Below are 13,800 nucleotides of genomic sequence, written 5' to 3' on the forward strand. Positions count from 1 at the left end.
AAGTGGTTTTATAACTTTATAAGTGATTTTAAATTGAATTTCTATTCATTTTAGGTTAAAACATATCTTAATTTGATGTTTGCGTTGGAAAACATGAAGCAAAAGCAATCCATTGACAAGAAAAGTCCATTTATAGTCACTTATCCCTTTGAAAGTGTTATTACTGACTTTAAGAAGTTTTATAACTTTATAAATGATTTTAAAGTGAATTTTCTTTCATTTTAGGTTAAAACATATCATAATATGATGTTTGCATTAGAAAACATGAAGCAAAAGCTATTCGTTCACAAGAAAAGTCTATTTCTAGTCGCTCATGCCTTTGAAAGCCTTGTCACTAGCTTTAAGTGGTTTTATAACTTTATAAATGATTTTAAATTGAACATCTTTTCATTTTAACATATCATAATTCAATGTTTTCATTGAGAAATGTGAAGTAAAAGTCCTCCATTGACAACAAAAGTCCATTTATAGTCACTTCTGCCTTCGAAAGCTTAGTTACTCACTTTAATGATTTTATAATCTTATAAATGATTTTAAGGTGAATTTATTTTTATTTTTTGGAAAAGGAGATCATAATTGTTTGTTCATCTTGGTAAATGTGATACAAAAGCCATGCATTGAGCAGAAAAGTCCGTTTATAGGCATTCAAGCCTTTGAAAGGCTTGTTATTCGCTCTAAGTGGTTTTATAACTTTATAAATGGTTTTAAATTGAGTTTATTTTCATTTTAGGGTAAAATAGATCATAATTTGATGTTTGCATTGAGAAACGCAAAGCAAAAGCCATCCATCGATAAGAAAAGTTCATTTATAGTCGTTCAGGCCCTTGAAAGCCTTATTACTCACTTTAATTGGTTTTACAACTTTATGAATAATTTTAAATTGAATTTTTTGTTATTCCAGGATAAAAAAGATCATAATTTGATGTTTGCATTGGGAAATGTGAAGCGAAAGCCATCCATTGAAAAGAAAATTCCATTTATAGTCATTCATGCCTTCAAAAGCCTTATTACTTGCTTTAAGCTATTTTATAACTTTATAAATGATTTTAAATTAAATTTTTTTGTTATTCTAGGATAAGAGAGATCATAATTTGATGTTTACATTAGGAAACATGAAGCCAAAGCCATCCATTGAAAAGAAAAGTCCATTTATAATCATTTCTGCCTTCGAAAGCCTTGTTACTTGCTTTAAGTGGTTTTATAACATTGTAAATCATTTTAAATTAAATATCTTTCCATTTTAGGGTTAAACAGATAATAATTTAATGTTTGCATCAAGAAACATGAAGCAAAAGCCTTCCATTGACAATGAAAGCCCATTTATAGTCATTTAGGCCTTTGAAAGCCTTGTTACTCGCTTTATATAGTTTTATAACTTTATAAGTGATTTTAAATTGAATTTCTATTCATTTTAGGTTAAAACATATCATATTTTGATGTGTGCATTGGGAAACGTGATGCAAATGCAATGAATTAACAAGAAAAGTCCATTTATAGTCACTCATCCCTTTAAAAGCCTTGTTATTCGCTTTAAGTGGTTTTATAACTTCATGAACGATTTTAAATTGAACTTATTTCATTTTAGGGTAAAACAAATCATAATTTGATGTTTGCATCGGGAAACATGAAGCAAAAGCCATCCATTGAAAAGAAAAGTCCATTTATAGTCAGTCATGCCTTCAAAAGCCATGTTACTTGCTTTAAGTGTTTTTATAACATTATAAATCATTTTAAATTAAATATCTTTTCATTTTATGGTAAAACAGATCATAATTTGATATTTGCATCGAGAAACATGAAGTGAAAGCCATCCATTGACAATGAAAGTCCATTTACTGTCATTCAGGCCTTCGAAAGCCTTGTTACTTGTTTTATGTGATTTTATAATTTTATAAGCGATTTAAAATTGAATTTCTATTCATTTTAGGTTAAAATTGTAATGACCTTCTCCTTGATTGTTATCAGCATCCAAGAGTTGCGAGTGAACTCGCCAAATCCTGAACAAGCCTTAGTTACGATTCTAAATAATTAAAATCAACTGGCGATATTAGTACTATCATTTACTTAAACCAAATAAATAGTTGTGATTAAGATGAAGCAACTAGATACAATATCCGCATTTAACCAAACTTCAAAATAGTTTCCACATCACACTTAGCATCTATTACACAACCTCAAAGTTTTTAGTGAATATATATCTGAAAGACTAATAATAATTTTATAAGTCTAACTATTTTAAACAACACGACCTCTATGCAGTAGAGTGACTCAGAGTGGAAATCTAAGAGATGCCATTACCTACATTGCAGCAAATCTCAATGTGCTGAGCAATACACTTAAGCTGATTACTTATCTGCAAAAGGAAGATAAGGGAGTGAGTCTCATAGACTCAGTGATCATCAACTCTGTGAGCAAGGTGTAGATGGAAAACAAGCTACGAATAGAAGATTTGAATATTAAAACATGAGAATATATGTAAACACCCTAAAATCAAATGGGGTATTTGTGCCTTATATGTAAACTCAAAAGTAATGTTACAAAATAATTGCTTCAAGCAATATAATAAAACCAGTGCAATTAAAAGAATCCCACTCTTGAAATTATTTAACAACTTGTTCAATCAAGTCAACATAAACATGCACGCTTCCATGAAATCAAGTAATATCAAAGCTTATACAAAAATTTGCAATTCGCCTCATATGCGAGGAGTTAAATCCAACATCATAGAATAAATAAGGGAGCTGCAGAAAATCTTATAGTTCTCACCATGTGAAAGAATACAAGTTAGAAAACCCAAAGAGATACAACTCTCGAGTAGGTAATAGAAATAAAGAACTCATGGACCTGCTTCCATGTAATAACATCCGGGAGCTCTGCTCCACCAGATTCCCACAGCCATGGCAATCTCAACAATGTTGGTCGACATTAGATTAATCAAGTTGTCGTAACCATGTATAACAACTTGTGGCCTAGCCACGTATATACATCACAGACCATGGCCCCAGCCACGTCTAACAGTCTATCGGTGACCCAAAGATTCTCTAGCTAAAGCTCACTTGTGCACAAGGGCCACACTATCTTGATGTGACATTCGACCTACTCTTGAATCTCCCGGTTTGATAAAACCATTTAAAAATCAAGTTGGGTTCTCAAAAGCTCATTTCAAAACCATTTCCGAATTATTCAACATGGTAACATGATAAAATCCCTTATAAGACTTTATAACATAAAACTTTTGCATGAGGTTAAAATATTAATCCGCATGGTGGATATGTGTTTCAGTCATGAATGCACATCACACAAACTAGAAGGCACATTTTGACATAAATCGTAATAAAAAGCTTGTTTCTCGATTTTAAAATCCTTTACGTATGTGGCTTATATATATAGTCAAAACAATTTCAAACATTATGGCATCCACAATTGCCTAGCATTTTTACCAGCTCATGCTTTCCATAATGGTAGTTTATAAATCTAACACAAATAGTAGTATATAAAACGTCATTCTATATATATTACGAAATCGTTTTGAAATAGACACCCCTTACTCACCTTACGATAGCAAGTGTCACGACCCGGTACTCCCCTTACGATAGCAAGTGTCACGACCCGGTACTCCCCTCGAGCCCATGACAACCGTCGCGGTGTCCCGATAGACACTTATTGCCCGAAATGTCAACCCGAAACCCCGCAAGGCTTTACTATCAGTTTCTCTGTTCCCTTGTGAGCAACCATTGTCAAATATTGTTTTCTAAAAGATTTTAAGCTGTTTCCAACTTTAAACAAATAAAATATTAATTTTTCGTCTCACAGGGGTATTTTGGTCATTTTTCTCAAAAATTTCGAAACTGGCTAAAACGTAGTATACAAGTACAAAACACATAATTCATATTCAAAATGAGTTTAAAAGTCTAAAATCTTCATTTAAAACAAAATTATGGTTATTTGAATATAATAAGAAAATAAAAGAAATATTAAGTAAAATATTCTATTTTCTTATAAAACAATATTTATAGAGTTATACGTGAAAAATTTTTATAGCGTAAAAGCTAAATAAATTTATACATACTTAAATATAGTAAGCCAAAATATTTAATTTAATTTACAATAACAAGAGTGCCCCCGAATAAACAAAAGTAAAGAGGACTGTGAACCTACGGTTTGAAAAATGCAGATCCCACTGTAGTCCTCAATGAGATCAGCTATCTACAGTCTATACTGAACTTGAAATGGGTGGAAAGGAGGGTGGTGAGATTATAAAATCCCAATGAGTAAACAAACATCATCATAAACATCTAGAGTTGAGTACATGGAAACAATAAAGTAAATCATCATAAACTGGGTTATACAATTAGAACACATCTCGTTCAAAATACGTAAAAAGGCTTATGAATCTCACAAAAATCTAAGCTAGTGCCATAAATCCATTCTCGGGGACACCTTGGCCGAGGCATCCTACCGAGACCGCCAAGGCTATTAAACTTCACATTTCACATAAATCATATTTTTGTGTTGAAAACATAGCCGTTCCTTGGCATTGGCTGAGTTCCCCTTCACGTGGTGGTTTGGCGTGAAGTGAACCCTAAGCTTTACCCCAGTAGATACCCTACGCGCCTCTCCGTTCAAGGTAAGAATATAATGGGGTTTACCGTGCCTCTCTAAAAGGCTGGTCCACAGAAACCCCCTACTACAGTGATTAATTAATATATAATCCACCATATAATAAAACTCAATAACATGATATGGCAATTTTGTAATTCGCAGTTTTTCATGGCAACCAAACAATTCGCATTTCAATACAATTGCCAACTAGCCTATCATGCTCGATTTATCATAAGCCAGTCAATTTAAACAATCAAATTGTCACAGTTAACAATATCCGTGTACTCTATTTTTCAAAATCATTATTAATTCCAAAACAATTTATAAATTAATTTCATTGAAACTCATTTATTCATAAAACATGAAAATTTACCTTTTTAAATTCCTTTTTCCATAGAATTCATGAAAGCATCTAAAAACCACCCTAGATAATTAAAATGACAGTAAGTTTACTCACAATGTCTAGAATGCAGACTTTCGAAGCACTCTTTCTATTGGTCCTCGGATGCAATTTCCTTGCCTTTATCGGAGGACTCACCACCTTGACATAGTACAAAATCGAGAATTTCACCAAGTTGGTACTAAATCAAAATTAAACTAATTTCGACTACCAATGTATGATATGGAATGCAAAAATGCACTGGTAACTATCTAAACTCAGTATTGGCCTAATTCGTCTTATCACCCGATTAAATTCCTAACGCGTCTGTTTAAACTCCAATTTAATTCTTTTCAGTTTCTATACCTCAATTGCTCCCAAATTAACTTAATGTCCCTTAGTGTGGTGCAAATTATCAGTCTCGATAGTAAATTACGAAAATACCCCTAGTGGGTAAAAATTAGTATTTTTGTTCCGAAAATTCTCATTATTTTTCTAGGCTCATAATTCATTATTCCTTAACCAATTCTCCTAGAATAAAATCAAACTCATCCTCACTCACTACATGGTAAATTCAGCCATTAATGTTTTGGGGAGAAAATAAATTCTTTTCTTGTTGTTTTGTTTCTAAATATGCTAAACTAACTAAAAACACTAACATAAATTAAAATCAAATAAATCCAACAACTTTCTCTCTCCTAACCCATTTTTTCAGAATTGAATTCATCATGAAAACATGTAATTTAATCATGGAAAATAAAAAGAAATGCTTGGGAATAAGAAAACTCAAGCTTAATAGAAAAAATCTCACCTTTTTCACTTAATTTTCTTGAAAATTCACACTTTTTCTTTGATTTTCTCTCTCTAGGGTTTTGTTTTTGTTTTCTCTCTCTTCTTGCTGGTTTGGCCGGCCATGGGGTGGAAGATGAGCTGATTTTTGTGCCTTTTAAAAAGGAAAATAATAAATTAATAAAGGCATGACACGTGGCATCATGTCATTGGTCCGTTTTTAAAATTTTAAAAATTTAAACATTTTATCTCCACCACATGATTAGTCAAGGGTCAAAGATGAAGATAAAGGAAGACCATGTGCTGGAAAAATATCCTGGTGGTGGAAAATTACAATTTTGCCCCTGAGGTGGCAAAATTATCATTTTACCCTTTTACTCCAAATTATACCAAAATTAAAATTTTTCACTTCTAAACCTCAAATCATACTCCAATAAGTCAAATGGGGTCAAAAAAAAATCTTTTCTAAAATTCTCATTTTGTCCCCAAGTGGAAAATGACCATTTTGTCCCTGGTTTGTGAAAATTCCGATTTGACTCCAAATTGATCTTCAAACTCCAAATTACCATTTTAAGTCATCCATGAACTGTGAAACTCTTAATCTCACCTTAAAATTCCTATTTGATCTAGTTCGAGGATTAAATAAACTTTGTTGTACCTCTAGGTACAATACCGACTTTTGTAAATTTTTTGGGACTCTCCTATCATGCAATCATGCTATCATCACATGTATGTCATGAATAGTATTTTATAAGGTCGGGCTTTACAGCAAGACACTACGTTGCTATCAATTCGAGAGTGTATCTAGCTAACTCTACTTGCCTCCTCCGGCATGCCACCACAGCACATTTTCCTTACTTGTACATTTCCTAGCAACAATGAAAACTCAATATATTTAATTATTCATATGTATGGCAGCACTTCAATCAATGAATCCTTAACCCAATTTCATGTCTTTCATCAACATTATTTACAATCATTTAACATGCAATCCACATACTTTCAACTAATCATAGCCAACACAACATACTATACTCACATTGCATGCTTACCTTTTGGTTTTAGCTTGAATTCCACTTATAGTTCACAATTTCCTCACATTTTCGATCACCATTGTTGCCATAAGCATAAGTAATTAATACACATCTCATTTCTCCTTTCCACTTGTAATTTAGAGATTAAAACACTTACCCATCACTTATCTAACTCAAAATCACCATGCATTCCAAGATCCACCTACATGCATGCATCAGTGTGAGACCTTGTCAAGCTCGATTAAAAGACGGTATTGTACTGAGTGGTACAACTAAGTTAAATCGAGCCTTGAACTAATTCAAATAGAAATTTATGAGGAATTGAAAATTTTAAAACCAGCAGAATGGCTTAGAATAGTGATTTGGAGTTCAAGGTCCAGTTTGGAGTCCATCAGAAAATTGACCAATTAGGGACAAAACGGTCATTTTACCATTTGATGATAAAATTTAGATTTTTAGCCAAGATTTGATCACATTTGACCAAGAATAATTATATGAAATATAATTATGATTATTGGAGTATAAAATGATGTTTAGCAGTGAAAAATTGTGATTCTCGGTATTTATGGAGCATAAGGGCAAAATGGTAATTTTGCCACTAGAGGACTAAAAGAAAATTTTTTAAACAATTTTTGCCCCATTTGGTTAATATTGATCAATATTAGTGTTATTTTAGGTTGAAAAGTAGAAATAATGAGATTCCGGTACATTTCAGAGTATAGGGGTAAAATCGTAATTTTTTCGTCTCGAGGGCAAATCAGTAACATTTTCCCCCCAGCACTTGTTAAGACCAAGGGATTTTAATTGTGGTAGGATTGGATAAATACAAGAATATTTGTGGTGGAAAATTAAGAAGAAAAAGTCAAAAAGTTAAAAATTAGGCCAATAAGCATGTGACACATGGCATGCTTGATTATTTTATTATTTTCTATAGAAATCAGCCCATTAAATCCCCAATTCCCTCACCATATTCGGCCTAGGCATCCAGCAACAAGAGAAAAGGAAGAACAAAAGGAAAAACAAGAAAACCTAGGTGGAAATTCAAAGAAAAAGTGAAGAAATCAAGGAAACAAGCTAGGTAAGTTAAAATTTCTTTAATTCTCCTTGATACCTAGCTTACCCATGCTTTTGTTCTTGATTTCCATGGTTGAATATTGAGTTATCATGATGAATTCAATTCTGAAAAATGGGTATGGAAGAGGAATTGTTGTTGGAATAATTTGATTTTAGACTGTGTTAGTGTTTAGGGATAGTTAAGCATGGTTATGAACAAAAACACAAAAGAAATATTCAATTTCTCTAGGGTTCCTTGTTGGCCGAACCATGAGGGCTGAATATCAATGGGGGATTGTTTTTATTTCAAGGAAAATGGCATGGAAAATGATGAATTAAGGTGAAACGGTTATAGAAAAAAATTCGATGCTAGTGCACCAAATGACCAAATTTTTCTTTAAGAAACTGTGAGGGTTCTAATGCTGAATTTGGCTTTATTTAAATGTATGTGGTAAATTAAGGTATTAGAGGAGAAATGAATTAATTTAGAGGTGATTTGGAAACAATCGTCGATTAATCGGGTGATCGGTCGAATTTAATCGATACCGTGATTAAGCGATAATCGGACACATTTTTGCATTTACATATCAAGCATTAGTAATTTAAATTAATTTATATCAATTTAGGGACAATATAGTAAATTCCTTGACTTTGTTATTTGTCAAGGTGGTGAGACTTTCGAAAAAGGCAAAGGAATTGCGCCTAAGGGCTATTAGTCCGAGTGCACCCGGAATCTGGATTTTCGATACCGGTGAGTGGACTTACATTTCAAACTTGTTTTGGGAAATATGAAAGATTCTATCCAACTTGTCTTAGAAAATGTACCTTGGGAACAAGCTTTTAGTAAAATGATTTTATATTGTGAAAATGTGCTATACAATGGTTTATGTGTTATCACAATATGATAAAATGCATGATATGCATTGGATGCTTCTTTACATGTTGATTTGAACCCGGCTATGTGCGAGTAGGAGTGCACATAAGCCGTTGCTGACCCGGCTATGTGTGAGTGGGAGTGCACATAAGCCGTTGTTGCCTCCGTAGCTTATAGGGTTGGATGCTTCGTGATCTTCCACCCTATGAGTGCTTTGATAGGTATGATCTGTGGTGAAGTATGACTCTCCGCCCAGGAGCTTGGAAGAGGAGGGAAGGGACTGCTCCGTTGCTTCGTGATCCGGAGTGAAGTGTACCTCTTACCGAGTGAAGGGGGGGATGCTTCATGATCTCCCACCCCCTAGTGACAATAGCATAAGCCGTTGCATATGAGATGATGATAATGGGATGATGATGATGATGGGATGGTGTGCATGTTGATGATGGGTATATGGTTGTAAATGCAAATATGTAAGCATTTGTTTTATGGAAATTTGGAAGTTTACATGTGTTACATGTTGCTATTGTTATTTTAGCAGGATGACTTGTTTTAAGGGAAAAAGGAGACTTTTTTCCTTGATGTTCTGGTTCTCGCTGCAGCGAGAATGAAGTTCGCTACAGTGAGAAACTTTCTATCCATTTTGCTAACTTGTGGGTTTTTACCATATTTCCCATTTCTTTGGTACCATAGTTGAGTATGGATTTTTGTAAAGTGATTTACTCATGTGGGATTTACATGAGGGGTTTAAAGGAGCTAAAACAATTGCATGGTTTTGAGAAAACGAATGCATCATGATTTCAATAAACATTCCTTATGGTATGCTTGTTCCCTTCTTGTTCACTCACTGAGTATTGTACTCACGTTTTATATAAAAAAAAATTTATGTTTTCAGATCAGGTGACTGTTGGACCCTAGATCGAGGAGTCCCCGTAGTGCATCTCCTGGGTATGTATCTGGCATTTGATAGTAATCCCTCTTATTGTAAATGTCTCCACTGGTAGTCATGGGTTCTTTTGTATTTTGAATACAATCTAACAATGTGAATATGTGTATGCAATTTAAATTGCTAAATACATGACTGGTATAGTGCATGTATATTATTATCGATAATGCCATTGTGTTTTGGCTATGTTCACACCCAGGAAAAGGTGTGTGTGTATGCATGATATGATAAATTTGTTAAGCAAAGGTAAATGGATAGGCTTGCTTGGGCTTAGTGAGCTATGCTCATTGAGCTCATGCGCCGGTCATGGCCCTAGAAATTGGGTCGTGACAATCAGGTTCTTGGATCCTTGAAGATTTTTGCTACCAAAAGCAAAATCTCACATTATATTTGGTTCAAAGAGCATGTATTCAAACAAAAGAATAATTTTTACCTTTCTTACCTTGGAATCTCAAAGTCAAACCACCAAGCTCTCTTTAAACTTCCAACAATGGAATGTGGGTGGGAGGAAAACCTCTTAGTTTTCTCAAGCTCCTACAAGCCAAACCTTCCTTTCTCTTTTTCTTCTTTCTCATTTCTTCCTTTCTTTTTTGCTTTGTTATAGGCTGGCCTCTCAAGGAAAAAGCCTTGAAAATGGCTTTCATTTTCTCATTTTGCTTATACATGGGTGGATCGCCCAAAGTCACTTCATTTTTCTATTATTTTCTTTTCTTTTCTTTTCACATATCATGCCATTCAACTCTTCTCTTTGTTAATAAGGCCACTTTTCATTGGTGGCCTGTGCATGCAAGGTTTCTGTCACGAACCAAATCTCGGGTCATGACCGAGACAAGGGCCCAATGGGCTCAGCCCACTAATCCCAAACAAGCCTACTTAATTGATCTTATACATTAATCCCTATTCCTTTAGAATCCAAAGCTCGAAGTGTTCAAATACCGTTTCTTTGAAAACGATTCATAAAAACCAATCATACATTCATAATAGCATCATCCACCAATATATTCATAAATAGATTAACAAATGATTCTTAATGTTTCATATTAAATATTCATATATACATAATTAGACTTTGACTATCAGTGGAGTGACTCTTGGCAGGATTGATAACACTTAGTGTCAAGTTAAACCTATCGAGCAATGTATAGGGAGGAGCACCTCATTCTAGGATCCAATCACCTTTAACTCAGGAAACTTAAAACATGAATTTTAAAAACGTGAGTACAAACTCAGTGAGTGAACATAGGAAGGGAACAAGCAATATAATAAGGAAAAGTTTGAAATCATAATGCACTTATTTGAAAACGATGCACTTTAGCTTAAGTCCTTATTAAAACCCTCAATTGAACCCTTGGTTGCTAAATCATGTGACGATAGAGAATTTATATTCAACATGAAATTGAAGAAGTGGAAAATATGGCAAAAACCAGCCAAATGATAAGCGGAACAGAAAGTTTAATTCTCCCTACAGCGAGAAACAAAGCAACAAGAAAGACTTCCTTTCATCCCAAATAAACCATTTCACTGCAATGCAAATCAATTTGGAACACTAAAAAAAATTTCTCAAGGTTCAACAAGTAGGACTCCACATACATTATAGTCACACATGTTATTCATAAAATCTTTATTACATTAATACATGTGAACATATGCAAACATATATGTGTATACATATATATATATATATATATCCACCGCCTCCCCAGCTCATGTCCATCCCCTCACATTGTGCACAGTCAGTGCCATCGTGTACATCCCCCCACATCGTGCACACAGGCACTATCATCATCCATCTCCCTCACCACTGCCATCACCGGCATGTGCATCCCCCCACATCGTGCACACAGACGATTATAATTATAACACAATATCAACTATCATGCACAACATATATATATATATATCAACATAATGTAGTAGTGCATGAATCCATAACAGCCACATTTCACAATATAAGGACAAATTTTCAAGGGCTTGTTCCCAAGGCACCCGTTTAAGAAAAGTTGGATAAAATCAACCAATGTTTTATATAATACATTCACATTCCCAAAATCATTTTGAAATGCAAGTTTGCTCACCTGTCTTTATTGATTCTGAAAGTAGCTCCAAATTCCACTAATGCCCTGAATAGTGATACAGGGTATCGGTGGAACCTATCACACATTAGCATCACAATCAACTCAATCACATAACCATAATTCTAAAAGCTATCTCCTAAATCATGTTCCACTAGTTATTCCTAAGTAGCTTCCAACTACCATCAAATGGCTATTTATTTGCATTATTCTGATCACACCAAAATGAATAAACTACCTCAACTACAAAACACTCATAAATCTAACTATTAATCATTCTCAACAACTAAAATATCAACTCAATTTAAATTCTCACCTTGCTAGATTTGCAATTGAATATCTCCTCAAGAATTCCCAACTATTATAGAAGGTCTTTCTTTCTCTCTCTAAAACCTTAGTTAGTGAGAGAAAGTATTGATCTAAAACATTTCAAGGGCTTTAAGGTGAAAGAGTGAAAGAGCATAAGAGGTTCTATAAAAAAAATGCACAAAAGCATGAAAATGAAGGCTAACTTGAGAGAGTTATGGAAGCTTGAAGAGTACTCCCATGAAAGGTGAAGAAAAGTGGGATGGGAGGAAAAAGAAGAAGATAAAGTGTTGGAAATCTGAGGAAGGTGCTGAAGAATGAAGATATTTATAGTTAAATCTTATCCAATTGTTCATGAAATTACAATAATGCCCTTAGCAATGCCACTTGCCTTCCTCTTGTTCTTGTGAAATCTTTACTCTTTTGACACTAGGGAAAGGTCCAAAATCCTCTAAAAGAGGTCCCTTAAGTAGCCCCCAAAAGTCCTAGCTTCAAAAACCCCAAAATCTTGTTATTTGTAGAATTTACGGTGAGGGCCGCGGCTCTAAATTTCCAGCTCCGCGGCGCTCAAACATTCTGCCTATTTCAGTTCTTCTAGTGCAGTCCTTTCACTTCAACACAGATTTTGACCACCTTTTCGCTAGAACTGGGAAAAGTGGTAAACATCAAAGTTCTAACCCTATCTCTTAGCTTTCTAATGGTCTAAAAATCTTATTATTTGAACTTCTGTAGTTGTAGATATAATTGAAAAACCGAAACATATGCAAATAAGGCTATTGTTCATTATGCACCTTTCTTCACTAATTAAAATTATTTTTTATCCTACTCCTATAACGACATAAGATAATTATAAGAAACATAAAATTAGCATCATTAGCTCAAATTAAACCTTTAAACATAAGTTCCACCTCGAGTTATGCGTCTATGAAGGTCGAGGTTTCACACGTAAGCTTTATTAGCCACCATATCAAAGTACGGGGTACTACAGTCTCCCCCACTTAAAATGAATTCGTCCTCAAATTCAAATCAGCATAGTGTGAATAGTCAAAGTTCTAAAATTTTGCCACATCACTTTTGTCGAGCATTCTTAACATAAGATCTTGGTTTATGTATTATATCGACTTCCAATCTTTATAGAAAATTCAACAATATCATAATACATTTAATCAAGGGTACTACTTTTGTTGGATCAAAACAATATCATTCTTCATCTTATGAAGAGAATTCAAATATGCTATTAATTCCTGTCACACCTTAATCAAATCATTTTTAAATCATCAATTATGCATGTTTACTTAACCATCCACAACTCCTCTACCTTGATCTTTTATCAAACTTTCCCATATTCAAGCATTTCATAATACGTAAGGGTCAAACACGCTTTATTTATTTCAGATATATTTAACATCATGGATGATTGAAATCTAGTAACCACTAGTAACAATATCCCCAAAAACAAACTCCAATACTTTCATGATCAAGTGCTCACTAGATAAATCTCAACTTATACCACCAAGCATTTCAATAAACCATGACATCCCACATACCTCCTTATGATCTTAACCAATCTCTTTAATCAATAACCCAACCACTTAAGGTTAAAGTTGCTCAAAATATTTCCTTTAAAGTTCCTTTCCTACTCTTGTCTTGATTACTGGTCATCTCTATATTTCCAACGTCATAGCTAATTTGTTCGTTGTCAACGACATACAACATATCTAACTTGAAATTCCTCAAATCTACTCCAA

This window comes from Theobroma cacao, chromosome 7 (assembly GCF_053813885.1).
Source record: "Theobroma cacao isolate CCN51 chromosome 7, ASM5381388v1, whole genome shotgun sequence".
NCBI lineage: Eukaryota > Viridiplantae > Streptophyta > Magnoliopsida > Malvales > Malvaceae > Theobroma > Theobroma cacao.